The sequence below is a fragment of the Macrotis lagotis genome, chromosome 6 (genome assembly GCF_037893015.1).
Source record: "Macrotis lagotis isolate mMagLag1 chromosome 6, bilby.v1.9.chrom.fasta, whole genome shotgun sequence".
Taxonomy (NCBI): domain Eukaryota; kingdom Metazoa; phylum Chordata; class Mammalia; order Peramelemorphia; family Peramelidae; genus Macrotis; species Macrotis lagotis.
This window is the reverse complement of record NC_133663.1, coordinates 88,234,614-88,252,988: the sequence shown is the minus strand read 5'-3', so window position 1 is coordinate 88,252,988 and position 18,375 is coordinate 88,234,614. Positions and strand designations below refer to the sequence as shown.

The 18,375-nt window shown below is 35.6% G+C and overlaps 1 protein-coding gene and 1 pseudogene across 4 annotated transcripts in view; one reads left to right on the top strand and one right to left on the bottom strand.

Annotated features, from left to right (window-relative positions):
• The window catches only part of BMPR2 (bone morphogenetic protein receptor type 2), a 209,241-nt gene that overhangs the window by 22,372 nt on the left and 168,494 nt on the right, over nucleotides 1-18,375 (top strand). The gene's annotated exons all lie outside the window — the stretch shown is intronic.
• On the bottom strand, nucleotides 917-18,317 carry LOC141491500 (TP53-regulated inhibitor of apoptosis 1 pseudogene; annotated as a pseudogene).

Here is an 18,375-nt window from a genome sequence, read left to right as displayed (position 1 = left end):
CCATATCTATGAATCACCGGTGATGTCAAAACAAAACTTAGATCAGAGCATTATGTTTTTTTTTTTAAAGCAGTCATTTATTCCACCTCTGATTTCAAATGTTACAGAACATGATGGACAAATAAGGCAAATAAAGCAAATCATTCCCTTCATCCCAATTAACGGTGGGGAGTGTTAATGGTATTCAAGAGAGATCCTGTCTACAACTTTCTGCCCCCAACCCACCCTGGATAGTCAATAGTTCAATTATGAGAAGTACCTTTTCCATTGGCTTTTTTTTTTAAGTCATTACTATATGAAGCAGCCTGAGAATCAGGGAAAATCAGATTTCTGCATATATTAGTTCCTTTGTAGCTAAACTGACAAGAAACTAGAAATCACCTCAATTTGTGTGCTTAGTCCCAAAACTTTGGGAACTCCAAATGGTTTCTTTGAAGCCTTCAGGTACTTCCTGTTTTTTATTCCCTTCTGAATCTTCTTGAAAGCAGGCAGGTGTCTGTGTCTCTTAAAGGCAGATCCCTTTTTGGCTAGCTCCAAACCTTTAATCATTATTCAGTCTTTAACCAAACTAAATGGTTGCCGTTTAAATACTGGAATCATTCCCAGAGCATCAGAGGTGTGCTTCCAGGGAAAAAGGGAAAAAAAAAAAACACTGTAATATTTAGCAGCATGGATTCGGCATTCAGGACCAAACCGGATTTTAAGTGCAACAGACCCACGTCCCCTTCTGATTATTGGAAGAAACCATTTTGACACTGCAAGATGCCAGACCAGCTGGGGTCGGGCATCACCTGAAAGGAAATCATGAAGGTATACAGGACCCATCTGCAAGTAACACTACTGTAAAAAGCTTGAGAGAGCATTCTTTTGGATATCTTAAAGGTTGGAAAGGTCATCTTGGAGTCTGCTATCAAGGTCAAGGAGAGCTTTCGGATTTGTCTTTGCTGTGGCCCATGAACTCCAGCCCTTCTATAGGAATCTCCTTCTCCTTTATTGCTTTCTGCATGCACTGCTGGTAGCACCTGAAGAGGTCGCTGCAGGGGTTCCCCAAGCCGTCACCCTTGAGGAACTTCTTTGCGAACCAGCGGTTGAAGCACTGGTCATACTGGTGCTTCATGTCGGTGTAGGCCTCCCTCAGGCTGCCGGCCGGGGCGGAAGGGCCATTATATGCTTCTGCAAAGAAACTGACCACATATTGGTGTATTCATTTCATAGTTTGATTGATATGGCCCTGAATGAGAATATTAATTTAGATAGTATTGTTATTTTTATTATATTGGCTCAGCCTTCCCATGAGCAATAATATTTCTATAATGCAGTAACTTAAAAGATATAAAGAATAAAGGACAAGAAAAAGTTAAAAATTCAAAAAGCATTTTCAGGAAATATGCCTAGTCATATGAACCAGAAGGATCAAAGAAAAAGTTCTGTTTTAGCTGCATATAGGAATTAATCTTTTTGTGTATTTGTTATGTGCAAATATATGAAGAAAGAATGAATCTGTTTTTTTTTTACATTCAATTGAAGAAAAATGTCTTGATTTTACTGAGTATAAAGAGTAAATAGTTTCCAAGAATTTACTTAATCTATTTAATATATAAATTAACCATACCATGTCTGTAGTTTCTCTAAAAATTCTTTATTTTGCTACCTAAATCTACCAATACGTCTAAATGTTAGAATTCAGGGAAGTTATTTTTTTAACATGTAAGAACCATAGTTACTTTCAAATAATGGGAAATGCTGGGATTAAAAGGAGATAGAAGCTTTTCTGGCTTCCTCTTTGGAATCCTAAGCAGTCAGTTGTTTCACTTAGGAGCAGAGATGTCCAATAGGACCTGGAATACTGCCTAGTGCAACTGGAACCAGACTATAATGCCATTGGGAAATACTCAACAAAATAAATACAGTAAAACACAGATAAAATTTACATGCTTTTCTGAGTTAATATGCACTGACAGGGATCCTCTTGTAATATCAGTGGTCCCCATTTCTATTTAAGTTTGATGCCCCTGCTCTCAGATTCTTTAATTAAACTATCATATCTTTATCAAAGTAATAATTTTGTTTTCTCTTCACCTATGCTTTTTCCTCTCAATTTATTTTTCTTGTTTAGTGGCTATAGCTTGAATTTCAAGCACGAAATTGAATAGTAACAGTGATAATAAACAAATTTAAAAGGCCTCTAATTTGTCCTCATTACAGATAATGCTGACTTTGGGTCTTAGATATTTCTTACCACATTAAGGAAAGCTATATTTTTACTTCTTTCTAGTGTTTTTCTTAAATCTTTTTAAAAAATTTTTTTATTTATCTAAGGCAGTGGGGTTAAGTGACTTGCCCAAAGTCACACAGCTAGGCAATTATTAAGTGTCTGAGGTCAAATTTGAACTTGGGTCCCCCTGAGCCCAGGGCCTGTACTCTATCTACTGTGCCACCTAGCTGTCCCCTAGTGTTGTATCTTGTCAAAAACTTTTTTCTGAATCTATTTATAAAATCATGGTTTTTTGGTTATTATTAGCGTGACCAATTATGTTCACAGATTTCCTTATATTGAAACACATCCTGTATTCTTAGTATAAAATCTAACATGGTTGTAGTGTTTAATCTTTGTGATTCATTTCTATAGTCTCTTTGCTAATAGTTTATTTAGAAATTTTGGTCTTCAGTTTTCTTTCTGTGTTTTGACTCTCTGATTGGTATCAAGACCAGTTTTATAGAAGGAATTCTTTAATTTTTTTCCAGTTTATGTAGCATTGGAATTAAATTGATATGGGTCTCACTTATAAATCTTATGCTGGTTCTGGTGATTTATTGAATATAATTTCTATGAATTATGACCTGTAAAATGTATTTAATATTTTGACTTTTCTGTATTGTACTAATGAAGTTTTTAATGCCCTAAGAGGTAATACATTTTTGTGGAGTTGCAATGAATAGTTGAGAAATATATATTATGTATATATAAAAATATATATATAATATATATATATTATATATATATATATATTTATATATATACTTTTTATTCCCATTCTGTAGTTTTCAGAGGCCTACCATATCTAACTTTTCTAGTAAATTTTAAATATTTGAGGTCTGATTTGAACTCAGGTCCTCTTGACTGGTATTCTATCCACTGTACCACCTGGCTGCCTGTATACCTAACTTTTCTGAAATTCTATTTAAGTCTTTCATTTCTTTTGTATTTATATTTTTGGAAAGACTTATCTAGATCAGGAAGATACAAATGGAAGTACTTTCCTATTTTAGTTTTGCCCTTTATCAAAATCTAATTTTTTTAGGAACAAGTTTTCAACTTAAAAGAGGAAGAAATGGGTAAAAAAACCACCAGAAAATTCTAATTCTTAAATATAGTTATGATATTAATATATTTAAGAATATAGATAATATATGAAATATATGAAATATGATAATGAAATATAGATAATATTTCACTTTTTTGGCTTATATTCTTTTGTAAATAAACATGTTTTTATTCTTTAAGAAACAACTCAACCACTATATTTTATTGAAATAAAATTGAGAAATATTTTTTATTCTTATTTTTAGTACTATCATTAAAAACAAAGAAAAACTAAATAACATTCATCAGATTTCTGAAAAAGTTAAAATTAAGTTGAAAACATTTTGTTTATGAATTTGACTCTGGACAAAATAGTAGCCCTTATATTCTTAGAAAGTTGCAGTAAAACCCTGCTTTACAAAATTTAATATTGGTAATGGAAAATATCTTAATGAAATTATGGTAATTATTTTAGGAAATCAAATGATAGCTAAAATGAAATTTTATCAGAATATATGTTTAATAATAAGCTCTTATGAATTTTCCACAAATACTTTCAATTAGATTTATATTTTGTTTTTAAATGTTGATAAGGAAATTTTTTTCAAGTGCTACTTTATTGATAGTTTAATTCTGAAAGGTAAAAACTAATAGAGGAATTGGCAAATCAAGGCTTGCCTCTGCTTTTTTGGCCGCATGAGCCAAGAATGGCTTTTACATTTTTTTTTGGCAATAGTTTGCTGACCCCTGCACTAGTTGGATCGAAACAGAGGTGATGATAGGATTAGCTGTAGGTAGTTTTTGCTGTTTCCATCTGCTGTTAATGATTAGATCCACTAGAACCCAGGAGAGTATGAATAATGAATTTTTATATGTAGTTACTAGAAGAGAGTCCTTTTTAGGCCTTTAGAAAGCTGACATTGGAAACAAACTACAGCAAGTGACAAATTTTGTCAAGTTGTAAAAGGAAAATTTCATTTGGAAGAAAATTTTTCTAGAATATACACATATATTATTCCTTCAATTAAGGCAGCATGTTAACTTTATGAAATGTCATATAGGGGTTTATCTACAAAATACTTCTTCCTTCAGCACCAACTTTTTTCCACTCATTCAGCTATTCCCCCAACAAATTGCTCTCATTCAGCACTTAACACTAGATCTCTGGAAAACTAGTACAAATTTACTGATTCACTTTCACGTTATTATTAAATTAGTTTAAAAAAATCATTACATTCATGTAGAACATTTTTTTTAGCTTGTCCTGGTCTATGTCATGTCATAGAATCATATATTTAGTGGAACTGGAATGGAGTTTAGGATGTCTTCCAGTCCAAACACTTTATTTTAGAGATGGGGAAACTGAGGCTGAAAGGTTAAGCAATATGCCCAGCACCAGAGCTAGCAAGTGCCGAAGGCAAAATTTAAAATTGGTCTTCCTGGCTCTATCAATTATGTATTTTATATTTAATATTTATTTATTCTCATTTTGTACAAATAATGTTTTTTTATCCATTAATAAAATATTCTTGTTTAAGAGTAAACAAAATACTCCCTCCCACCCAAAAATATAGACTCACTTGAGCGATAAAGTAAAGGGAAGAGAAAAAAATTAAAATAATAAAATAATAATAATAATTGTAGTGGTGCAATGGTGGTGCAGTGGACGGCGTACCAGCCCTGGAGCCAGGAGCACCCAAGCCCATATCTGGCCCCATACACCCAACAATCACCCAGCCGTGTGACATGCAAGCCACCCCAACCCCACTGCCCTGCAAAAACCAAAAAAAGGGGGAAAAAGACCCAAAATAAAATAGTAAGGGTGGCTGGGTGGCAGACAGAGCATTGGCCCTTGAGCCAGGAGCACCCTGGTCCAAATCTGGCCTCAGACACCCAATGATCACCCTGCTATGTGGCACCAGGCAGGCCACCCAGCCCCATTTGTCCTGCACCCCCCTAAAATAATAATAATAATAATAATACTAAAAAATGTGCTTGAGTCTTTGTTCCAACACTAACAACTCTGTCACGGATGGATCACATTCTTTATGATAAGTCCATCACAAAAGTTACTTCCATATTTTTCCACTCTTGCCATTGCTGATGGCAACTCCCTCCTTTTGTATTTCTCCACTACCATGTACTATATTTTCCCTCTCCTTTCACTCTTGACTCTGCTGTAGGGTAGCAGAGTGGCACAGCAGACTGATCTCCAGCTCTGGGGCCAAGAGGCCCTGAGCCCCCACACTACCCCTTAGGCCCAGCATCCACCTGACCCTATAGTCCCGGCCAGGCCATCCAATCCCAGCCCCTTGCAAGAAGTAAAAAAGAAAATGTGTTATATCTGACTACTCTCCTCCCATGGTCCATCCTCTCCTCCATCACTCACATCCCCACCCCTTCCCCTGTCACCCCCCTCCTTCTTACTCCAGATGTCTATACTCCATTGAGTATATATGCTGTTTCCTCTCCAAGCCACCTCTGATGAGAGCAAAGATTCCCTCATTCCCCCTTGCCTTCCCCCCTTCCATATCATTGCAATAGCTCATTGTAATAAAGAAAAATCTTATTATATGAAATATCTTGGCCTATTCCCCCTCTCCTTTTTCTTTCTCCCATTACATTTCCCTTTTTTCTATTGACTCCATTTTTATACCATATTTTATCTTCAAATTCAACTTTCTCCTGTGCTTCAACTATAAAAGCTCCCTCTACCTGCTCTATTAACTGAGAAGGTTCATATGAGTATTATCAGTGTCATTTTTCTATGCAGGAATACATGCAGTTCATCATCATTAAGTCCCTCATATTTTCCCCTTCTCCTCCAATCTCTATGCTTCACCTGAGTCCTGTATCTGAAGATCAAACCTTCTGTTCAGCTCTGGCCATTCCAACAAGAACATTTGAAATTACCCTGGTTCATTGAAAGTCCATCTTTTTCCCAGGAAGAGGACATTCAGCCTAGCTGGGTAGTTCATTCTTGGTTGCATTCTAAGCTCTTTAGCCTTCTGGTATATTATATTCCAAGCCCTACGAGCTTCCAATGTAGTTGCTGCTAAGTCCTGTGTGATCCTGACTGCAGCTCCACGATATTTGAACTGTGTCCTTCTGGCCGCTTGTAATATTTTCACTTGGACTTTGGAGTTCTGGAATTTGGCTGTAATTTTCCTAGGGGTTTTTTTTTGGAATCTCTTTCTTGGGGGGATCGGTGGATTCTCTCCATTTCTATTTTGCCCTCTGCTTCTAGAATATCAGGGCAATTTTCCTGTAGTAATTCTTTGAAAATGATGTCAAGGATCTTTTCCAGATCATGACTTTCAGGTATTCCAATAATTTTTAAATTATCTTTCCTAAATCCGTTTTCCATATCAGTTGTTTTTTCAGTGAGATGTTTCACATTTTCTTCTAATTTTTCATTCTTTTGTTTTTGAAGTATTGATTCCTGGTTTCTCGTGAATTCATCTATCTCCCTGAGTTCTATTCTTTGTCTGAAGGATTTGTTCTCCTCAGAGAGTTTTCTTATCTCTTTTTTCCATCTGGCCAGTTTTGCTTTTTAAAGCATTCTTCTCCTCAATAACTTTTTGAACTGTTTTATCCATTTGACCTAAGCTGGTTTTTAGCATGCTATTTTCTTCAGCAATTTTTTGGATTTCCTTGACTAAGCTGCTGACTTCATTTTCATGTTTTTCCTGCATCTCTCTCCTTTCTTTTCCCAGTTTTTTGTCTAACTCCCTTATTTGATTTTCAAAGTCTTTTTTGAGCTCTGTCATAGCCTGAGCCCAATTTCTGTTTTTCTTGGAGTCTTTAGATGCAGGAGCTTGTGCTTCCTCATCTTCAGACTGAGTATTTTGATCCTTCTTAGGCTCATTTGCAAAATATTTCTCAATAGTCTTCCCTTTGTTTCTCTGCTTGCTCATTTTCCCAGCCTGGGCCTGGTTTGGGTTGCTTCCTGAGCTTTTGGGACACTCCCACAAGGGTCTCAGTGTGTGAGGCTCTGTCCTCCCTCCTGGTCTGTGACTGACCATAAGCGCCCCCCTCTGCCACGGTGCTGAGGTGGGGGGGGGTCCCTGCTGTTCTATGAGGGGGGCCTAAGACTGCGATCAGGATCTGAGTGTGTTCAGAGCCCCAGAGTCCTGTTCCAGGGGCAGAGGACAGAGCTCTGCAGTCTCTCTTCACTCCCTTCCCTCAGCTCAATGGGCTCATGCCCTGGGGGCTCCTGCTTACTGGCTCCTCCTGCTTCTGTTTCTTGGATCTGGAATGCAGTGGCTAAGCTGCTTGCTGTGTGCCCTGAGGGCTGGCCTCCACGTGCTCACCCTGGCAGAGGTTCCCTGCTGTTCCCCCACTTTGTGTCCGGTGCTCCCCGGGGTGTAGCTCAGGAGACTCCCTTGCTGCTGTGAGCTGTGGCTCCCAGTGCCCTGGGCCTGCCTCCAGGAGGCTGAAGTTCTTTCCCTCTGGCGGGCCACCCCGCTGGCATGCCACCCCTCCAACCCCGGGGAGCAGAGCCTTTCGGCTCTCTTCCAGTTTACCTTGAGTAGGAGAACTGCCTCACTGGGTCCCTCTGTGAGTTCTGTCTCAAAAATTTAATTGAGTCCTTAGTTTCGAAGATTTATAAGAGAGCGCCTAAGACACAATCTTCTCTTGTCACCATCTTGGCTCTGCCCCCTCAGTTATAGATTTTAGAAGAAAATAATGTTTTGTAAGAAATATTAGTGACCACAATTTCTATTTTATCTGCATTTATCTACTTTATCTGCTCTTTTTTGTGTTCCCAGTGATTAGCACAGTGTCTGGCACATAAGTAGGCACTTAATGTTAGTTGACTCACCAAAAGTTAGTGTTCAATTCCTAGATCTGGGTAAACTTGTCTGATGGATGATTGTGCATTTTCACATTTTGAAAAACATTTTTTTTTTTTTAGGTTTTTGCTAGGCAAATGGGGTTAAGTGGCTTTCCCAAGGCCACACAGCTAGGTAATTATTAAGTGTCTGAGACCGGATTTGAACTCAGGTACTCCTGATTCCAGGGCCAGTGTTCTGTCCACTGTACCACCTAGCTGCCCCTTCAGAAGATTATTTTTAGAGGGAGAAAATCAATTGATTTGTATTAGGAAAAAAGCAGGGAGTAATTTCTTAAGACTGGAACCTCCTTCCAGGAATGCAAATATCAGCTCTTATGTCCATGCTTATCCTGTCAAATGGCTACTTTCTGTGTCCTTTCCTAATTTCACCATGAAGGGCTGGTGTAATGATGAATATTGGACTGACTTGATACATGTTAGTTGTTTGTTGCCTGAGCAATCACTGTGGACTGCAGATGCCTCACGTAAAATAATTTTTGCCCTATCCCATAGAATTGCAATGGAGAAAAGCACTTGGTAAACCATAGAACTATCCCTCTGACCCAGAATGCTTTCTTTCCTTACCTCCCTGGGATCCCTAGCCTCATTCAAAACTTGGCAGAAGTGCCACTACCTGCATGATTCTTTTATTGATTTTTCCTCAGTTAAAATCTCTTCAGTTTCTTTGAATCAATTTTGTATATTTCCTCATCTGTATTGTATTTTTGTTTTTGTATCCCTAGCACCTACTTTTCTTGGTTTATTCCAAATTAATTACTTTAATACAATCTGCACTCCAGCTAACCTGATCCACCAGCTCTTCCTTGAACTCGACATGAACTCAACTTCCCCATATCTTTGTACTGGTATACCCCCTTGTCTGGAATGTGCTCCCTCATTACCTTCCCTCTTCTAGAATCTCTAGTTTCCTTCAAGGATACTACCTCCCATGAGAATTACAGATCTCCCCAGGTGTTACCAACTCTCCCTTAAGTTTACTTCTTTTTTTAAATTTTTTTTGTTTTTTTAGGTTTTTTTTTTTTTGCAAGTCAGTGGGGTCAAGTGGCTTGCCCAAGGCCACACAGCTAGGTAATTATTAAGTGTCTGAGACCGGATTTGAACCCAGGTACTCCTGACTCCAGGGCCGGTGCTTTATCCACTGTGCCACCTAGCCACCCTTTAAGTTTACCTCTAATTATTTTGTAACTATTTATTTGTGATTATATTGTGTTCTTCTCCTAGAGAATTGAATTGGATTGAATTTCATATCAGTCAGGCATCATTCATGGCATAAGTCTGTAAATTGAAGTTCCTTAAGATTCTCAAAAAATAAAGTCCAACTTCAATTATTTTTGTTGTAAGCTTAAAGGTCAACAAACATATTTCAATATACAAAGAACAAGAAGAGGATGGTATAAGAAACTGAACCACTGTTAGTTTTGTGTATATATATATATATATATATATATATATATATGTAAATATATATCATCTATTAACAGAATTGCTGTTTGTATCCCTTTTTTGTTCTTTGCATTTAAAAATTTTTAGTGATGCTCTTTCTTGCTTACTATTTATCCTCTAGTCTCCCCCAAAAGAAACTTTCACTTGTAAAAAATGTGTATAGTCAAGTAAAACAAACCTACAAATCAGTTATTTTAAAAATGTATATCTAATTTTTTTTGCATCACATTTTTTTATTTTTATTTTTTTAGATTTTTCAAGGCAAATGGGGTCAAGTGGCTTGCCCAAGGCCAAACAGCTAGGTAATTATTAAGTGTCTGAGGCGGGATTTGAACTCAGGTACTCCTGACTCCAGGGCAGGTGCTCTATCCATTGGCCCACCTAGCCACCCCTCATCACATTTTCATTAGCTTTTTTAAAAAAAGTGATGTGAAAAAAAAGTAGTTGTGGTTGCCATTCATTTTTCATGAATTTTTTCTTAAAATTTTTTTGTCATTTTGAACTTGACAGATATGGACAATCGTGAACATTTCCATGTATAAGGAACAGAACATGCAGATCTCAGTATATATAATACAGTTTTTAAAAAAGTTCTCATTAAAAAAATTTTAAAAATAAGATGTATTTCATAGGTTTTTGAATATATTTTATATACACACATGTATACATATATGAATGTGTGTATGTATATGTGTGTGTATATATATTTTTTTGAAAAAAAAGAAGAAACCTAATTTCTCACATTAAATCCAAAGTTATTCCTCTTTTCTCTTAGCTTCTATATTTTTTGGTTTTGCTTTTAAAATGTTTCCTGGATAGCCCTTTCTCTTTCATTCTTACTCTTTTCTTTCTTTCCTACCTCCCTCCCTTCCTTCTGCCTTCCTTTGTGTTCTTTGCTTTCTTGCTTTCTCTATCACTATCTCTCTCCCCATCTAATCTCATTTTGCATATCTCATTCATTCCCTTTATGAGTTAAGAACTAAGAGGTTTGTTTATCAGATTTTAGAAGTCAAGGTTTCAACTTTAATCTCAAGCTCTGAAATCTTTCAGATAAGTTTGCCCTCACATAATTTTTGTGCCCATCATGAGTCTTATTTCCTTGTTTCTTTCCACTTCACACTATATCACTTGACATAAAATTATCCATATTTATATGCTATTCCTCAATTCATATGATGCAATAAAATTTTGTTATATTAGCACAGCACAATTTTTTCAGGCATTCCACAACTGATGAACAATTTTGTTTCCAGGGCTTAGTTATAACAAAACACAACTATATTCTTTGTTTCTAGGAGTCCTTTATGATTGTACTTTTCTTTTTTATTGTGTCCTTATCACATAGTTATGGTATTGCTGGATCAAAAGATATGTACAATTTATTGACTTTTTTGAATTTACTTTTAGGTTGTTGAATGGATTCACAGTTTCATCAGCAGTGCACTAATGTACCTGTTTTTCTGTAGCTCCTCAAAAATTTGTAACTTTTTCGTTTTCCTTTGTCAACTTTTTTTTTTAAGTTTTTGCAAGGCAAACGGGGTTAAGTGGCTTGCCCAAGGTCACACAGCTAGGTAATTATTAAGTGTCTGAGACTGGATTTGAACCCAGGTATGGTGCTTTATCCACTTTGCCACCTAGCCACCCCTCTTTGTCAACTTTGTTAATCTGATGAGTGTGCAGTAAAACCTCTGAGTTGCTTTAATTTACATTTATCTAATTATTAGCTAGAATTCACTTGTAAATCCTTGTTAACCATAGCATTTTTCCTTTGGGTGCTTGTTCAATTCTTTTTCTGAAATCAGGTTGCTTAAATTCTCTGTCTTTTGTTCTGTTAATCTGGGTTTTTTAAAAAATGAGCTGTTTCATCTGCAAGTCTCAATATGTAATTGTTTATTTGTATTAATTTTTATGTTAATATAGAAGTAGACAATGTAGAATTTCCATAGTTGCTTGAATTATGTCATTGTTCTAATGACTACTCCTTAACTCTTAAGTGAATCTGCATTTTTATTGATAAGACTACTCCTTTCTAAGGTAGAGATCAAAACTCTTCTTTTTCCTAGTTTTGTTATTGGAGGTCTGCCCAGAGTGCTGAGACCTGTGATCTTATAAGAATACCAGTGAAATATATTACCAACTCTGTTATTTCTTATATTTTCTAGGATTAATTTCTATTCAATTGTTGATCTAAATTCAACTAAGAAGCATTCTTCAACTGATGGATTTATCCTCTTAAATAATTATACCTTGGAATGTAGACTACTATGTTTTGGTTGCTTGATGTAATATCATCCATACTTTTCAGCAGACCACATCCATGATAGTGAAAAATGGCGGATTGAAACTATTAAAGATAATTAATATTTAAATTCTAATTAAGAAGTAAAGTAAGGTGACTTATTGTGCCTAAATGTGAGGGATTGATGGTGGGTACTTTTCAAAAATTTTCCAAAGCAGCATTCAGAGTCTTAGAAGAAATTTCTCTTGTTGTTGGATTATTATATAATTCAGACACATCACTATTGAAGACTTTGACCTTTTGAATTATTATTATTATTATTATTCTTTCAGGGTTTTTTTACAAGGCAATGGGGTTAAGTGACTTGTCCAAGGCCACACAGCTAGGTAATTATTAAGGGTCTGAGGCTGGATTTGAACTCAGGTACTCCTGACTGCAGGGCTGGTCCTCTATCCACTGTGCCACCTAGCCACCTGACCTTTTAAATTATAACAATCATGAAAATACCTCTGTCCTTATGAAAACTTCATTTAAATAATTTTACTACAGGTAAAGAAATTGTAAAGATATTTTTGTTGACATGTCAGCTCTTTTTTGCCATTCCTTTTTACATGTCTTTAGTATAGAAAAGACTTGGCATACATCTATACTTTCATTTAACATATTCATACAGAAAATCATTTTATCTCATGATAGCTAGCAGTTATATCATAATTCAAGTAAGGTTTTGTTTTTTCTTCCTTATCCTTGAACACAGAAGAAATTTTTTTAGTTTAGTAGATTTGAATATTTGTGACCTATTCATAAGACCCATGACAATGTTTATAAAAATTAAAAAGATCAACAATAAAATTATCTAAAGTCAGATTTTAAGTAAAATAGAAATATTAATTCCCATAGCTTAATGTTTTATTAGGGTTTGATTGTCTTGCAGAGAGACACTGTGGTGAAGTAGAGAGTTGTCTTTGGAACCAGGAAGGCCTGAGTTAAATCCCACTTTTGAAACATTTTTTGAGATCCTCGGAAAGCCATTTAATCTTTGAGTGTTCTAAACAGCACTAATACTACAATTGCAGAGAAAGATATTGATTTTCATTGGTAAAGCTAGTTTTCTCATTTTGTAATTGGCCCTATCCCATCCCTGTGATTACCCTATTTGTTATATGTTCCAGATTGCAAAGAAAATTTTATTTTTATGTTAACTTTTTAAACATTTAGTGAGTATATATTATATTTAAGGCTTTAAATTGAATGTTGTAATTGATTCAAAAATGTTTCAGAAACACTTGCTGTCCTCAAGAAACTTTTGAGTGTAATTTGGGAAATAGGATCCATTCTGCAGAAAGGTATTAGTAAATGCAGTATGATATATGATATTTCATATTAATTTATTGCTCATTTTGTGTTGAGGGGGGCTCTTTCACCTAGCCCTTGCACACTAGGGTGTACAACTAATACAGCTAGTCAGTTGCTAGATTCTTGCTTAAGTCTAGCTCTAAACATATCTTGTATCCATTCCCTCATCTCTACCCAATCACTGTAATTTAGACCCACTTCAGCTGTTACCTGAACTGCTGCAGTAGTTTTTCTTTTGTTGTGGCATCAAATAAAAACTTTCTCCATTGGATATTTAAAGACCTTTCCTATCTGACTCTCTCCTATTTTTCCAGACTAATTATATATTTTCCCCATTTTTAGTCTACACTCCTGCCAAATAGACCTACTTTTGCTATTCCCATTATGTTATTCCATCTCCCACCTTGGTCTCTTTGCGCACCCATTGTTTTCTGAATTTAGAAAACTTTCTAGACTCCTTTTAGAGAACTGTCCTGAATTCACCAATTGTTAATGCCCTCCCACTCCCAATAACTGTGTATCTAATTTGTGTATATTTTATTTTTACCTTTCTTTGAACCTGCATTCCTGATAGTAGAATATGAACTTCTTGAGGGTAGAGATTGTCTGAGTTTTGTATTTGCCTAGAACTATGTTCTCAGAACCTAAAATGTCTGAGATTTAGGAGCTTAATAAATGCTTAATGATCGATTGCTCAGGGGAAGTTTCACAGAATACTTAGTGTTTTGCAGATTCTTTTCCACTTCATCATATTAGGATTTCTTCCACTGAATATCTGAAAACATTGGAGAAAGGAGACACTCTTACAGTCTAATTGAAGTGGATCTGAATCTTCAATTCTGCTCAACCCAGTTTTACTTATATAGGTCACTAATTATAGAAACTTGTTGTTTAAGAAATTACATGTAGTTAAGGTGATGATATATTCCTGTGAGTCATCTCTTTAAGTGCTTACCTTGAGAATTATGGTGAGGAAGCAGTGAATTGTGGCAACTACTAAATAATGTGCACAGTGTTAATTTTTTTTAATTGTTAGTACTAGAAATAGCTATTTTTTTACATTTAATTTTCTTTGTTTTTCTTTTTTTCTTTTGAACTTGACAAGCAGAATCACAAATGATCATACAAAGAACAGAAAGAGAATGGTATATTAAACTGCCGATCTCATTGGTACAATTTTTTTGTTTTTTTAAATTTATTTTTATTAAAGATGTTATTTGAGTTTTACAATTTTCCCCCCAATCTTACTTCCCTCCCCCAGCCCCCCTACGGAAAGCATGTGTCTTTGTTTCCATGTTGTACCTTGATCTAAATTGGGTGTGATGAGAGAGAAATCATATCCTTAAAGAAGAGACAAGAAGTCTAAGAGGGAACAAGATCAGACAATAAGATATCTGTTTTTTTCTAAATTAAAGGGAATAATCCTTGAACTTTGTTCAAACTCCACAGCTCCTTATCTGGATACAGATGACACTCTCCTTTTCAGACAGCCCAAAATTGTTCCCGATTGTTGCATTGATGGAATGAGCGAGTCCTTCAAGGTTAATCATCACCTCCAAGTTGCTGTTAGGGTGTACAGTGTTTTTCTGGTTCTGCTCATCTCACTCAGCATCAGTTCATGCAAATCCCTCCAGGCTTCCCTGAGATCCAGTCCCTCTTGGTTTCTAATAGAACAATAGTTTGGTACAGTTTTTTTAAAAGTATATACTCAATTTACTGGGGTGACTGGGTGGTACATGGATAGAGCACTAACCCTGAGTCAGGAGCACCTGGATTCAAATCTGACCTCAGACCCTTTTTTTTTTTTAGGTTTTTTTTTTTTGCAAGGCAAATGGGGTTAAGTGGCTTGCCCAAGGCCACACGGCTAGGCAATTATTAAGTGTCTGAGGCCGGATTTGAACCCAGGTACTCCTGACTCCAAGGCCGGTGCTTTATCCACTATGCCACCTAGCTGCCCTCCACTACGCCACCTAGCCGCCCTGGCCTCAGACTCTTAATAACACCTAGCTATGTGGCCTTGGGCAAGTCACTTAACCCCATTGCCTTACCAAAAAAAGTATATACTCAATTTAATACATTAACTCCAAAAAGTTTTACTCTATTTGCTGCCCTTTGACTCTTTTTCATTTATTCTTTGTATTTCCTTAAAATGCTTCATTGACAGCTTTTCTTGATTCCTTTTGTCATTGCCATAGCTATCTTCCCTTTGTAAAAAGTTAAAATAAATCCATACATTGGTCATGTTATATCTAAGATTCATTCTTAATTTCTAATTCATCATCTTTATGTCAAGATGCTGGAATCTTTATTTTATCATCATCCTTTGAATTTGTGGTTGATTAGAGCCTTCAAGTCTTTCAAAGTCATTCTTCCTATCATGGTGTAGTCTGGTTCTGTTGTTTCTGCCCAGCTCCTGGAGTTCACTTTGTGTCAGTTAATGAAAGGGTTCCGGGGCTGCTAGGTGGCACAGTGAATAGAGCACCGGCCTTGGAGTCAGGAGTACCTGGGTTCAAATGCCGCCTCAGACACTTAATAATTACCTAGCCGTGTGGCCTTGGGCAAGCCACTTAACCCCATTTGCCTTGCAAAAAACCTAAAAAAAAAAATGAAAGGGTTCCCAAGTGTCTCAGAATCCATCTCTTTCATTATTTGTTATAGCACAATAATATTCCATTATATTAATGTCATTTTTAAAAACCATTTCCCAATTGATGAGCAGCCTTTTAGTTGAAAGTTTTTTTTCTGTGATAAGAGCTGCTGTAGATATTTTCATACTTGATACTTTCCCCTCTTTTTTTTTTTAATGTGAGGGGCATAGGGATAGCGGTATTGTTAGGTCAAAGGGTATGCTTATTTTGGGGGCATAGTTCCAATAGTGTACCAGTATACCTTTCTTCCTTTTGCCCCTCCAGTATTGGTTATTTTCCATTTTAGGGAGGACATGCTAATATAGATATGAGATTGGAGCTCAGATGTGTTCATGTTGCATTTCTCTAATTGACAGTAATTTGGAGCATTTTTTTCATATGTTTGTTAATAGTTTGGATTTCATCCTCTCAGAATTGACTATTCATGTCCTTTTACAATTTTTCTATTTGGAAATAACCATTGCTCATTTGTTCTTTAATAATTTCCTTATATTACAGCTTAGATATCAGACCTTTATCAAAGAAACTTACTAAAGTTTTTTTTCCTTTCCCAGTTAACTCTTTCTATTCTAATTTTAACTGCTTTGATGTTTTTATGCAAAAAATTTCTCACTTATGTAATTAAGACTTTATCTTATCCATTTTGTCTTCTGAAATCCTAAACTATCTTTTGCCCAGTAATGAATGCTTTCCCTATTCATAGTTGTGAAAAATATCTACTGCTTTGCCCCTCTAATTTGTGACGTGACCTGTTATATCTGTCAAGTGTACACTTGTGGTTTTTTAGTGATGCATGCATGAGGTGCTGTTGGACTGTACCTAATTTGTTCCCAACTGTTGTCCTTTTTTTTTTTAATTTTTTATTTTTGTCAAATAATGAGTCCTTAATCTGGTAATGGCAAAATTTGGGCTTAATTTACCTTTTGCTGTTATTTTCATTTGCTTCTGAATCTTCCTCACTATTCCAATTTTTCTATTTTTTAATTAGTTTCTGATAGCTTCCTTAGTCATAGCTTTTTGGTATAATTTGAGATATGCAACTGCTAGTCCTGTATCCTTGCACTTGTATTTTTATTTCCCTAAAGAATCTTTATTGTTTGTTTCCCAGATGAATTTTGTTATTTATTTTCTAGCTCTATGAATAAGTACTATGGCACTAAATAAGTAAATTGAGGTGTTATTATGATTTTGATGATATTTATAGAGCAATTAATATCTATTCTCTTATTTAGGTCTTTATTTCTTTTTTTTTAGGATTTTTTTTTTGCAAGGCAAATGGGGTTAAGTGGCTTGCCCAAGGCCACACGGCTAGGTAAGTTAAGTGTCTGAGACTGGATTTGAACCCAGGTACTCCTGACTCCAGGGCCAGTGCTTTATCCACTGTGCCACCTAGCCGCCCCTAGGTCTTTATTTCTATGAAGCACATTTTGTATTTGTATTCATATAATTCATATATATATATATATATGTGTATGTATATATATATATATATATATGTCTTGGGAGATAGACTATCAAATCTTTTCATGGTGTTTTTGTTTCCTTTCTTTATAGACTATCACTGTGATTAGTTAAAGATGTGTTTACTATTTCTGTTTTTCTGCATTTACTTATATTCTAGCACTTGACTCATTTTTGTGAAGATACAGAAGATATCACAGCTTAGAAATATGCATATTTTTTCTTCCCATTCAGTAGTTGTTGTCAAAGAACTATCATATCTAATTTAAAAAATTCTATTCATGCTCTTATCCTTCTTTCTTATCTTTTATTGAATTTGTATAAGTCTAAGAGGGATACATGAGTGACTTGTTGAAAAATATAAAGAGAAGGACATAAATATGATTAAATTAGAGTTAAAACAATATTAGAGATAATATAAACCAATAGAGAGATAAAAATAAGATGATATAATAATTCACATGTATATTGCTCTGAAATTTGCAAAGGCAGACAGGGAAAGTATTATCCCCCATTTTACAAAGGAAGAAATTTAAATTGTGGGATTAATCACATGTATAGTAGCTGAGGTATGATTTGAACCCAGGCCTCCTGATTCAAGTACAATACCATGTATGCTGCTCAAACTAAATGGTATTGGTATTGAATTTTGCTTTTGAATTTCAAAGATAGAATGATAGCCACTGAGGGTTATGTAGTAATACAAAGATAGTAGCAATTAGTGAAAATTAGAGACTTTTGCTTCTCACATTTTCTGTCAGAATGGTGAGGTAGAGTGCCTTCCTTTGACTTTCTTGAGGTGCTTGTAGTAGCACTTGTTGCCATCTACAGAGAAAATGAAATCTGAACAAAAGGGGAGGAGTCTGAATTAAGATCAAGATGAAGGAGAAGAGGAACATGGGTGAAAAAAGTATTATGGAGTTAAGAAGAAAGCCATTGATATTAGTGAAAGTATCCTGTGTACCCACCTTCGGTGCCCACCTTGTACAGGGGCTGGATCCCGGGCATGAGCTTAATCCAGAAACTCAATGCCTGGGCTTTTGGAGTAGCAGAGCAATGGGAATGC